Below are 13460 nucleotides of genomic sequence, written 5' to 3'. Positions count from 1 at the left end.
ACGAAAGGCACGAGCAGGCTTAACTTCGAGTTGCAGCTTACCAACAAAAGGTCGCTCGATAATTCAACTCTAAAGTATACGAAATAAAGTTTAACGTGGGAGATTTATTACTTAGAAGAGTTTTTCTCAACACTCGGGACCAACATGCTGGAGTACTTGGACCAAACCGGGAAGGTCCCTATCAAATTGAAGAAATCCTTCAACTAGGCACATATAAACTTGCTCACTTAAATGGAGATCTCGTTCCTCGCTATTGAAATGGAGAACACCTGTGCAAGTATTATCAATAAAAAATTCCTTTTAAAGAGTTTGCTTGTATTAATTTTACTTTTTACAAGTTTGAAAACAAGGGCCGGTCAGTTAATGACTGGTCGCTTATAAGTGTAAGATCAATTTTGATCACTCATACATACACGATTTTGTCCATTCTATTACAAGAAATAAAAGGAACTGTGCGCAACCAGTTATTCTTGCCAATTATTGCATTTATTACAAGTATTTGCTCATTTACGTGTGTGTTTTGCTATATTATCATTAATTGTTTATAAAGTACGCGAGTAGTAATGTTCGACCAGGACTTGGTCATGGCAAGTGACCGAGAACCTTAAGCTCCTCGATCACTTGGGGGCATATAAGATACTAAGAGAGCAAAGCATATCAACAGACATATGTAAACACACGAGCAACATAAGGGAAAGCATATTACGAAACTTGAGTATTTTAAAAAAAATTAGTTAATTTTATGAAATCTTAACAAAGTGTTATGCTAAGTTCGGTCATACAAGCAGATGTTATAATAGCAATGAGTATATTATAATATCACAACGAAATGTCTTTACACCGTGAGCAATTGCTACTCGGATGTAATTAAAATAATTAAAAGGAAAAAGCTGCCTTAGGCAGCAAAATAATCTTAACATTACGAACTATTGTTTGTATGTTCTAGTTACATAAAAAAAATTATTATTGTGCAGTTGGAGGTGGATCTTGCTGAGACTACTGGTCGACTGATGTTCCAGCATCTTCTTCAACACCTTCGATGCCTATTGTCAGAGAGATTTCAGGAGATTTCGAGGCATTCTGAGCATTCCTTTCCTCTTCTTGTTGAGCATCGCACTTTGCGAGTTCGACCTGCCTCATTTGCTCGGGAAGTTAGTCGAAATTATCCTCTGCGTTGTTCTTCCAAAACAGGTAGAGCAGTTAAAGGTAGCTCATTTGAACCTCTCCAGGTTTTGGGAATTGGTTTCCTTGAGCAGCTTGACCTATTCCTCCATTCCAGTAGCCTCCTTCATACTGGCCACCAGATCTTCTTGAAGTTTGGCTGCTTCCTTGAAGTTGTTCTCCGAAGCTTCCTTGAACTTCTCCTTCATAGTAATGGCTTTGGCCAGTTCTTCCTGGGTCCTCTTTAGCTCCTCGGATAAACTAGCAACTTTGTCTTCAGCAGCCGTAATCTCCTCGGCGTGTATGGCCTCGATCTCCTCAGCGTGACGCCATCCATTGCTCATGGTCAGGATACCCTGCAAACAAGGAAAAAAAAGAAGTTGTTAGAGAGAATTAGAGGAAATGTTGTTCGACTAAAACATAAGACAGAATAAACTTACGCTGAGGACTTCAGTAATCCCGCGACTAAGAACCTGGCTGTACTTCAATGGGGGAAGATTGGTGAAGGCTTCCTGGCTGCGACGGTGCTTGGACAATTTTTGCAGCTTTTTGTAAGTAGAATTAAAGGAATTTTTCAGTAGATTAGCAGCCAAAGATCTTCCTGCCTACTTGGAGGGAGGGGTATTGCGAGGAGGAGGAGGTGTTGTAGTTCTGGACGGAGCAGGAGCCGGAGGGTCTTTTGGTCGAGTCCTTTTTCTAGAAGGCTCACCACCACTCTCCTCGGGTTGTTTTCTGCTCTACTTTTTCCTGCTCGAAGGAGCGTCTGCAGAGGCATACATATCAAAAGCATCGTCAGATGGCATGACTGCAAAACAAAAAAAAACGAGCAGATATGTTCATAAATAGTTTGGAGCAATAATGGAATAATGTAAAGAGAAATTCTAAGTAGTATACCCGAAATATTATTATTGGTCGTTATATTATCTAAATAACTACTGCTACATTCATTATCTGCCTCGAAGAAGTCCAAGCTAAAATTACTGGTCGTAAATTTAAAGTTGCCATCCCTGTCAAATAAATGACAAGGGATGGGCAAGTTATCTAAAAGAGAAAATTCTTAACCGTTCTCATCTGAGGATTCAATTATAGGACCAGTGTAATCCGGTAGTTTTTGTTTTCCCCTCCCATGATGGGGCATGAGTATTGGCAGTTCGAGGGTTGGTGGTTGGCTCTCAAATGGTCACTCCCGTTGGTTGTCGTCTTTGGGGTTGTGACACATCCTGCTACTGCTCGGGGATTTCTTGTCCTTCGGTGCCCTCTCCAGTGGCACTCCCCGCAGTGGATTCACTTCCTGTTGAGGTTCCAAAAGGCCGACCAACCTTAAATTGCTTTCCATGACCAGTTCCTTGACGCTTTTTTCTATATTGGTCATGCTGGCCAAGGTTGCGGCTCTTATCTCCATCTCTGGAGTGGGGTCTGGTCGGTACCATGGACCTAGATGCAGCACAAGATGACTAAGGACAAGAAAAGACAAAAAATAACTAGAAGACTCAATCAGAGGTTAGAAAGTTTGCCTCCTCGTGTAAAGGCCAGGTTATTGACAACCAGGTTGGTACTAAGGAAGTACTTTCCTACATTGGACTTGTGAGTAACATCGCTCAGGAACGTGCAAGCAGATTCTTGGTGGCAAAAATGGAAAAACCCCGTATTGTTTTAATTGGGGTTGGATTTAAGATCGAACAGATAGTTGATCTCATACGGAGTTGGCACAGGGCATTTTTTGTGGTTATATAGGATATAGAGTGCTGAAAGGACTCTATATCCGTTGGGTGTTATTTGGAAAGGGGCGACCTCGAAATAATTGGCCACCCCTTGGAAAAAGTCATGCAAGGGCAAGATTGCCCCTGCCTCTATATGATACCTCGACCAGGCGCTATAGGCGCCTCCAGGCACGTTTGCCCTTTGGTCGGGTGTGGGTTTATGTAGGGTAATCCCAGGAAGCCCATACTTCTTGGGGTATTTTTCCACCATCCTGGTTGATATGACACTAGGAGGGGCGATATACCTGTCTACTTCTGCTCGGGGGCCATTACAAGGACGGGCTTTGGGCTAAATGTCAGGTGGTGAAAAATTTAGAGGTTGAGGGTCATTTGAAGGACCCTCGGTATTGGTTGCAGGTTGGTTAGAAGGTGAATTGGTCATTTTCTTTTTCCTACGAGCAGTGTATTTGACACGACCCATGTTTGGTTGGTTGGATGGAGGACTGGTCGTAGGGTTTGATTGTGAAGATGGAGGCTCAAGAAAGGGCAAAGAAGGCTGTTCTTGGTCCTCGAACAACAAAGCGAGAAGATCATCGTCTATTGGTCTCTCACCTCCCCAGGGATCATGCATGAATATCTGAGAAGAGTAAAGGGGAAGTGAGAACCTACGACCAATATATAGAAGAAAGAGAAAAGCAACGATAACGTTGCTCGTGTATAAAAGTTAAGCTTTTATATGACCAAAAACATCCTGATAAAAACACAATAAATGTGCGAGCAGCTTGAAAAAACAGATCAAAAAGTGAAAATGAAAAGTTTTTTCAGAGAAACTTTTCAACTCCAAGAACAGGCGGGAAAACCCCAGTTTTTTCGAAACGAGCCCATCTTTAGAGGATACCCTACAACAGTTCATGCAATCAACCTACCAAATCTTACTAGCCCAGTCTCATTCCATCTCAAAAATTGAAACAATAGTAGGACAACTTGCAACTGTTATAGAGTCGGAAAAACAAGTTTACCCCAACCAACTCATTCTCAATCCAAATAGTCAAATTGAAAATGAAAAGGAGAATGAAGTTGTTGAAGAACTTGTAATATGCATCCAACCCCCTAATGAAACAAAAGAATTGGATGAAATAATTTTCGAGGCTCATGAGGAAAATGAAAAAGATATAATTATATCTCAAGAGCCCATAAATGAACAAATTTGTATATTTACTCAAAATGAAAATGAGCCTAATATAGATATGCAATTTTCGTATTTTATTGATATTCCATTAAAATTGCATATTTCTAACTTTCTTGTAGGTGTGATATTATCAATTATTATTTATGGCATTTGCATCAAAGTCATAACTCACCCTACTAATGAAATTCTACACCATCGATTGGGTGTAGGTTAAAAGAAAAAAAATTATAGTCGAGCTAAAGACTATAAACTAAAGCGCTTTGTGGGAGGCAACGCATACTTTAATGTTTCATTTTATATTTCACTTTTGTTGTGTGTTTTTTTGTTTTTCAAAAAGCTTGAAGGAAACTTCTTGCCCAAAAAGAAAAGAAGAGAAGAAAACAAAAGAGCCAAATCAAGGAAGCATTCATCAAATAGAGTATTTCTTAATTTTTTCCATTTTATTAAACATTGAGGACAATGTTTCATTTAAGTTTGGGGGTAAGGTGTATGTATTTTTCTTTGTGTTATGTGTTTTTCTTTGTGTTCATGCATATTTTTCATTTGTTGTAAAATTAAAAAATAAAATTTCTTTTTGTTTTTATGTGATTTTCATTTGTTATATAATGCTAAAAAAATATATATTTTCTTTGTTTTGTTTGAAAAAAAAAATATTGGTGATTTTCATTTTCTAATGATAAGAATTATGATTGAAAGTGTTCTTGGTTCTTAGAAAAATATAAATAATTATCAGGCATTACTTTTAATTTTTAAGTTAGTTTTGTTTAAATACATATTTTTCATAATATGTCACTTTTCTATTCTATTCGAATTTTTGATATTTGGATATAGTTTATGTAAACATTAAATTATTTAAATCTCTAAAATTTTTTTTTGAAAAATCCTAGAATTCGCTTGATTATCTCTTGAGATTTAATTTATTTTTGTTTGCATAGGCTTGTCTAATGTTCACATGATAATTTGATGATAGTTTTTGTGTTTGTATGTTAAATATCTATTTTGAAAACAATTTTAACTTTTTAATTAATTACACAAGCTTTACTTTTATTTGTGATTTTCTTTGAACTATTTCCATTATGTAATTTTTAACGAAGACATTAGACATCACCAATTAAAAAAAAAATTGTGTGTGTTTTTAATTTTTTTTTTGCTCGAGGAATAGCAAAATATTAAGTTTGGGGGTGTGATAACTCTACAAAATAGAGTTATTTGACCACTTTTTATGTGCTAATTGTTGCTTAATTCTTGAGTTTTTAATTGATTTATTAAGTTTTTAAGTAATTTTGAATTTATGGGGTTTATTTTGATTTTATAGATTTTTGTGTATTTTTATAGTTATATTATTGTAAAATGTTATAGTTTAATTATTTGAAATTAACATTGTTAAGTTAGGAGTAAAAAGATGCAATTTTGAGCTTAAATGTTTAAGTAAATTAAGTTTTAATTAATATTTTCATAGAACTTTTGTTGAATATTTTATTATTGAAAATATTTAGTTTTAATTTAATTTATGTTTATTTTGTAGAGAATTTATTGCATTTTTACTCTTGAAAAGAAAGAAAAATGAAGGAAAATGTGGTATTTTCAAGGAAAAGAAAGGGAAAAATAGCATTTTTCCAAGGCCCAACCGCCTACCTTGCTGAAGCCCAACTCCAGCAGTGGCCCATCTCCTTCAAGCTGCTCCACTCGGCCCAGAAGCTCCCTCCAGCCAACCGTTTGCCTTCAACAAGCACCAACATCACCCAGCCAGCTGTCAACCGCCTAGCACCTCACAAGACCACCAGCAGCTGCCCCTCACGCCTGCCTCCAAGTCCAACTAAAGCCTTCCTTCAGCAGCTACCCAACACACCCCATGCCCAATCCGGCCCACTCCCCAAGCCAGTTGAATATAGCCACCAACCAGTTGCTTTATTCCATTTTTTGAGCCAAACAAAAACAAAATGTACCCTTGTCCCCTTATGTCTAAAAATACCACTTTTTACCCAAACTTTTCTACACATTTTACCCCAAAACATCATTATTACACTCTATAGTTTACCCCTATTTTTTATATTATTATTAATTTAATTAATTTAATCAATTTAATTAATTTAAATTGATTATTTTAATACTCATTTTTTGGCTATAAATAAGGGATTTTAGTGCATATTTTAGGGGGAGGTTACCATACCAAAGTTTCTACATTTTCAAACCTCTCTATTCTCTTCATCTTTTTTTTTTTTTTGGTTAATTTTCTATGTATTTTTAGATGAACAATTTGGGGGTTTTCCTCCAAATTTTCCTATCTATGTTTGTAATTTTTTGTTTGTATTTTCTATTCTAGTTATGAGTTTCTAATCTTTTTAAGATTATTAAGGTGATGATGAAACAATATGTAACTAGATAGTGTTTATTTTGTATGTTGATTTCCCATTTTGTGCATCAAAGTCTATGGAATTTTTTTCTTCAAATATCTTATTTCATCTTAAATATCATGTATTTTGGATTGTTAGTAAATATTTACACTTTGTTCTTCATTAGTGCAAAAACATAATATTATTTGTGTAAGATGTATCATTAAATTGTACACATCCATGCTTAGAACAAAAATATTACGTTTTGCCTTATAAATAATTTTCATTGATTTATTTGTTATTTCATTAGGTTGATTTACATTAAATACTTTGAAATTATAACTTTTTGAAAAGTGAAGAAAAATCCTATCTTTTTAGAAGTAATTTGTGCTTAAAATTACAAATCTATTTAGAAAATGATAGTTTGATTTATTTTAACTATCACTAAAACTTGGGAATCAATGTACTTATAATTATTATTGAACTTATATTTTGTGGATTCTATTATCTTAATAATCTTTATTTTACCATCTTGATTTCTATTATTAATTTATGTTTATATATTGCCTTTAATTTCTTTATTATTGTCCCTTATTTAATTTTCTTGTCACAAATTCTCATCAATCTTTGGAGCTAGGGTAGAATTTATTAATTTTGGTTTAAAATAGTTTTCTTTTTCGATTTTAGACAACTCCTTTGGGTTCGATCTCGTGCTTACACGAACACTATTCTATAAATACGATTCGTGTGCTTGCGAGTATAAATACTTAAAACATACCCATTTTGGGTCCATCAAAATCCTGGTTTGTTTAGTTATTTGCATTCAACTTACAAATATTTATCGTTTTTGGCATCTCCGTGTCGTTGGCTAAATCGTCAGTCAACAAATGGTTCATTGATTGGTGGTGTTTTAACAGCCTCCATCAAATTCTCTCTTAATAATAATATATCCATATCATGTCTCCAAAATACTATATTTTCATCATTAAGTTCAACCACTACATTGCAGTTGTTTTGAGACATTTTAACTGAAATAAAATAAAAAACAATAATATTATCATTTGAAAAAATATCAATGTTTTGGAAAGTAAACATGATTCATGAATGCAACAATTAAAACACATAAATTAACATTTACTTTTCCACGATAAAATTACCCAACAAATAAAGTGTCGCCTTAGGGTCGGTCAAGTTAAATTAAGATAACTTATAAGACAATCTTATCTTTATAATTCAAAACTTAAAATAACTCTTTATTTTCTCTTTTAAATATAAAGTACCGCTGATTTGGTCAAAATGTAATTATCCACCGCAAAAGCTTAATTACATCTTTGTAAGTGTAACCCAATATTTCATGACTTAACTTAGAGAGTGTCGCCTTAAGGTCGGTTAAACCTAAAATACATCACTTCGTCCTATCTTTGTAAGAAGCCAACCTTGGTATTGATATGTCTAGAAACCTTCATTAGGGGGACAGAAACAAAGCCGCCTCGAGGCCCAATAAATATCTCACGGTGTTGTACTAATAATGGAGACCATAGGTCACATTGAGATGTTCACCTTCTCCCACTTACTATTTTAGATTAAATGTGTTTTATAAAACTAATCAAATAATTCCAAATTAATTACTAGTTTGTTAATAACCCTATGAATGTAATTAATTACAAAAAACATAATTATAAAAGAATCTGTTTCTATAATTAATGTGATCTAAATAATTACCCATTACATTCATCTAACTTTACTAAAACACTTTTTACATAAAGTTGGTTATCTTAAAGACATATAAAATATATTGCCTTTATTATGGTGTGAGTTACCAAGTTTTAACTAATATAATACTTTGTGGTTTACATGCAATTAATTTCACCAAAAACAATTCATATAAACAAATAGGACAATCCTAGATAATCATTTTTCTAAAAGATGCATGATTAATGAGAAATTGTGTGAGGTTTCATGAATGACATGTAATTGAATAATGCATGATCATGTTATCAATAAAATATCAATGAAGATTTATTTAAATAAATAAAATAAATAAATAAAGAATGAATTATGAACTGAGTACTAATGGTTATTTCTAAGATTTACGACCCTTTGAAAAAACTAGAAATAAAATTGCAATCTAAGCCTATGTAGCTTTCAAGACTCTCCAAGAATGCTCATCCTCTCATTTAGGCTTTCTTGCTAATCTTTAGGAACTTTGTTTTGCCCATCTTATTAATTAGAAACAAATTTTCTAATTAATTTATTTAATTAAATAACAATTTTGTCATCTTTTTAATTTAGTTGAATTTAAAGAATTAAATAATCAAATTCAAATAATTATTTAAACTTAAGACATTAAAATATCTTAACCAACTAAAAGATATTTTATTTTCTAATAAAATAAAATAACATAATTAAACTTTTAAATTAAAATAATTAAATAAAAGATATTTTTATAACAACTTAGGAATTAGGGTTTTGGGCACCAAAATGGTGCCCTAGGGCCGACGACACAAGGAGCCAAGGGCTCGGGATGGGCGGCAGGGAGTGGGCGCGTGGGAGCAGGGGCTCAGGAGCCTGGGTGACATGCGCGGGAGCTGGGACTTGGGAGACAAGGTGATGCACGCGGGATCTGGGAGCTCGGGGCCTAGGTGCGCGCGCGGGTGCGACATCCACGGGGCTGGTGCATGCGTCTGCAGGAGGCTCGGGCCGTGTGCCATGGCTGGTGTCTCGGGTCCTCTTGTTTTTCTTTGTGTACAGATTTTTCAATTTAAATTTCAAGAAATAAATTTACAAAAATTCCTATGCCCTTTACAACTTACACAAGATCTAGAAAAACAATAAAACTCCTAATCCAATAGCACCATATAATTAACGATCCATCATTCAACCATACATTCAAAAAACATATCTATCCATTCAATATACATATCAACATACATATAACAAATGCAAAAAGACTTACACAATATTTAATATATATATATATGTATAAAGCTCTATGGTACCAATTGTTGGTATTAAATGATCGAATCAAAGGTACGCAATGGAATATATGGACCTATTTTAATAAATATTAATACCAGCCAAGATCATATACATATATAAATATTAAATCACATACAAATAGATCAGAGATTACATCTTTTAGCCTATTAAGTGTCGTTGAGTCTTTTTGTATAAATAAACGATCTTCATATTCAGTGTTCTGAGATCTCACACCCTGATCTTCCAGACCAATCCTTAAATACATAAGGATGTGTGTGGGTACATAGGATTCAAAAGGATGATTTATGTGACTCCCTAGATGTACTCAACACATGAGAACAAGAGAATTTTAACAGAGAGAAGGTTTAGAATAATTTTCAGGTTTGGAGAAAACTATCGCTTTTTAGAGAGAGAGTCTGATTAACCATCATTATCTGAATATCACATATACCGGATTTATAAATATATTTAATCTAATTAATTAATCATTATTTAATCAAAATATAATTCAAATTAAAGCTGATTAGATATTTTAATTTAATTATATATTTAAATCATATTTTAAAAGAATAATTAAATAACTGATTAAACAAATTTATTTGAAATTCAAAATTCAAATCCAAGGGATAAAAACCTTGATGCTAGGCGCCACACGCTGTACTGTACAGTGTGTCGCCCAACCCTATTAGGGTTGCCTTAATTTTCTCATTTGTTTATTTAATCAACTTTTAAGACAAGATATTTATTCCAACATAAATATCAGTTAATTCAAAATTAACTTTATCTTAAAATATCCGTTTTAAAATAAATAAATAAATATCATATTATAAATAAGATATTTATTATTGTCTCTCTTTATATTAATCCAAACAAGATTAATATTAATTTTAACCTATAGTTTTTCAAAATAAAAACTATATAGTTAAATAATTAATTAATTCACAATTAATCAATTGCCCAAAATTATCAAATAATTATTTCCTTGCCCTGAAAAATTAATTCATTTGCAATTTAGTCATTTCTCTTAACAAATCTTTATTTTGACATCCTTACCATTGACAATGTAGGACAGAGGTGATCTGGGGACCATAGACCTATAATACGAAACTCCAATAAACCAGATTATTAATTAAACTCTTTAATCTGATAATATTATTTATTAATTCCATGATTACTCCACTATAAATATGGAATTGCACTCTAAGTATTTATAGAGTTTTCTCTAGTAGTCCATTGATATAATCAATATATATAGTTTTGTCCTCCATTTATTAGTTCGTTAATTAGTGATGGTTAAAATTATCATTTTACCCTTCTAATTACCTCTTGATCCTTAAGTATCATTAATTCACTAGCGAATAATTAATCTATAATCTAATTATAGATTTGAGCTCAATAACTATTCAGTTCTAGAATCAACCCTTAAGAGAACCAATATTCGATTCGTTAGGATGGATTCCAATATTGTAATTTATGTTCCCAGCCATACATGATATTGAATCTCCAAAACAAAAGTCATTAGCCTCATTATTCTCAGATACCTTAACGAGTGAATCAAAGATCCAATAAACATAAATAGGAGTTCATGAATACTCAGGATTTAGACTGATCTACAAATGATCATCTATATATTATGACAAGAATTAAATCTTTAGGTCAAACGACAAGTTTATAAAGATAATTAATTCTCATTGGTCATATCATATATAATATCTATTATATATAACACATTTACTAAGATGTCTATCCACATCAATAATCTGAATCTAGATTACTTGCATCTCGTATGCTTAGCAAACCGTACTAGTAACTCTTTATTAAAGATTCCTTACGTTAATATGTTACTGACTATTTTATTCATTATATATGATCTTAATTCTTTCGTACTAATACAAGATCATATTCACATGAATGAATAGGGAATTTTCTTGATATTATTATATAATTAATTCAAATAATAATTATAACATTCAAATTTAATAAAATTGTACTTTTATTTAAAACCAATAAAATATCTTTACATGCTTTTAGGGCATTAATCCTAACATAAACTCAGTACCATTGTGGGCCCCATTACTGTATGTACCTCCCTTTATTGGAGGAGAGGCAATTTGATTTCCATGATCTGGTTGAGCCTGGGGTTGATTGACCAGATTTTCCTAAGGTGCTTGAATATCTTGCCTCGCTAGTTGATTGGGAACTACTCTATGTAGGCATATTGGGCTAATGGATTGGCCCAGATGAGAGTCTCGATCTCATCTTTTAGCTGACGACAATCATCATTGTTGTGGCTGATGTCGTTGTGATATCGATAGAATTTGGCTGGTTCTTTCTTCGCCCTTTGGTGTCTCAGGGGCTCTGGTTTCTTCCATGGAAAGGGATTAGAGTTTTCCAGGAAGATACACTCTCGTGTATCTGTCAGGTAGGTATAAGCGGTGTAGATGGACTTGTACTTTTCACCAGGCTTATTATTTTTAGTGCCATTCGGGTCGCCTTCACCAATCCCCTTCCACTTACTACCCCCTGCCTGGTTATTCTCAGTAGCGGGCTGAATCGTAGCTGCAACATTCGTTATCACTCTAGTAGGCTGAACAGGGGTCTAGCTGGTTTCTACGATTGCAGATTGTGCCTCCTCTAAATTTATCCAGTTCTAAGCTCGAGCCAAGAATTCATCTACACTTTTAACTCCTTTCCATTCTTTCCATAATCACCTACTACTATAATCCATGTCCTCATAGCCATGAGCTTGGAGTTATCATCAGCATCTTTAGCTCATGATGTTGCATTGGTAAACTAGTTTAGATATTCCTTCAGGGATTCACTGAGCTGTTGTTTGATGTTGGCAAACGAATCAGCTTCAACACGAGCTTCCTTCGCAACTCGGAACTGCCTCTTAAACTCAGAATATAGTTTTTTCCATGAGGTGATTGAGTGTTTCTTGTACTTATTGAACCATAACTTGGCCGATCCAGTCAGTGTTGCTAGGAACAAGATACATCTTAGGTCGAACTCGATGTTGTGGGCCATCATTAACATGTTGAAGGTCCCGAGGTGATTGGACGTGTCGGTGTTTCCATCATATGTGGGCATGGTCGGCATCCTGAAGCCAATAGGATACGGAGCTGCCGCAATGTTAGGAGTAAAAGTCTCGAGCTCCTCATCAGAATTGCAACCATCTACCCCTTTTCTAGATAGGAGTTTCTTCATCTATTCTTCCATTAGGGCCATCCGCTCAAGGGTTTGATCCTTGGGGTCTAGGTTATTCGGAAGCTGATTATTAGCTCCCATCCTGTTGTACGCGTTAGATGGGTTATTATCCCTCCAAGCTTAAGCTCGGTTAGGCAGGATGTTCCCATTGTTATGTACAATAGACGAATCTCCCCTGGCTTGAGTGTAACTCAAATCATCATAGCGATCTGGACGTCCTCTTTGTGAGTTTAGATGAAGACGCAGGTCAGAATGTGGGTTGGAGCGAAGGCTTTGTGCAGAGCTTAAGTGATTTCTCAGGTTGCTCCCATGCCTGCCCCCACACTAGCTCTCTGTCCAATAGCTTCCATTCGCGAAGCTTACAACTCGTGGCTGGGATCAAGGACCTGGATTATTAGATCGAGATCGTGGGATATAAATGTCTTCTGAAGGGGGAGGATTCCTCCTACTATCCCCTCGATTTGTAAAATTTATCTATTGGCAAGGTGGTGTTGGATGCTGAATGGGCGATGAAGGATGCCTTATTGGTGAAGCTATCCTTGTTCCATCAAGACATACTAGATTAGCTTTCCCTTGGTCTACTTCAATTTCCTAGGTTGGAGGCAATGCCGGTTCATTTCTCTGTGTAGAAGGTTCTAGCCAAGGCACAGATGGATTTGTTAAGATGTCTCGTCTCCTCAAATCAGTCTCAGCTCGCCCTATTTGGCCAGGCTGGTAGTTGGGAGTGTGAGTTGAGTGATCATTCCTGCGAAGGTTGGTAGGTTGAGCATTCCGTGGGATCAGTTCAGAAGGTATGGAACTCAGGGTTGCAGTTCGAACAGAACAACTGACATGAGGTCGATGATTCTTGTGAGGATTGGTAGGTTGAGTATTTCATTGAATCTGCTTAGA

The sequence above is a fragment of the Humulus lupulus genome, chromosome 2 (assembly GCF_963169125.1).
Source record: "Humulus lupulus chromosome 2, drHumLupu1.1, whole genome shotgun sequence".
Taxonomy (NCBI): domain Eukaryota; kingdom Viridiplantae; phylum Streptophyta; class Magnoliopsida; order Rosales; family Cannabaceae; genus Humulus; species Humulus lupulus.
The sequence above is the reverse complement of the archived record's forward strand: the minus strand, read 5'-3'. Positions refer to the sequence as shown.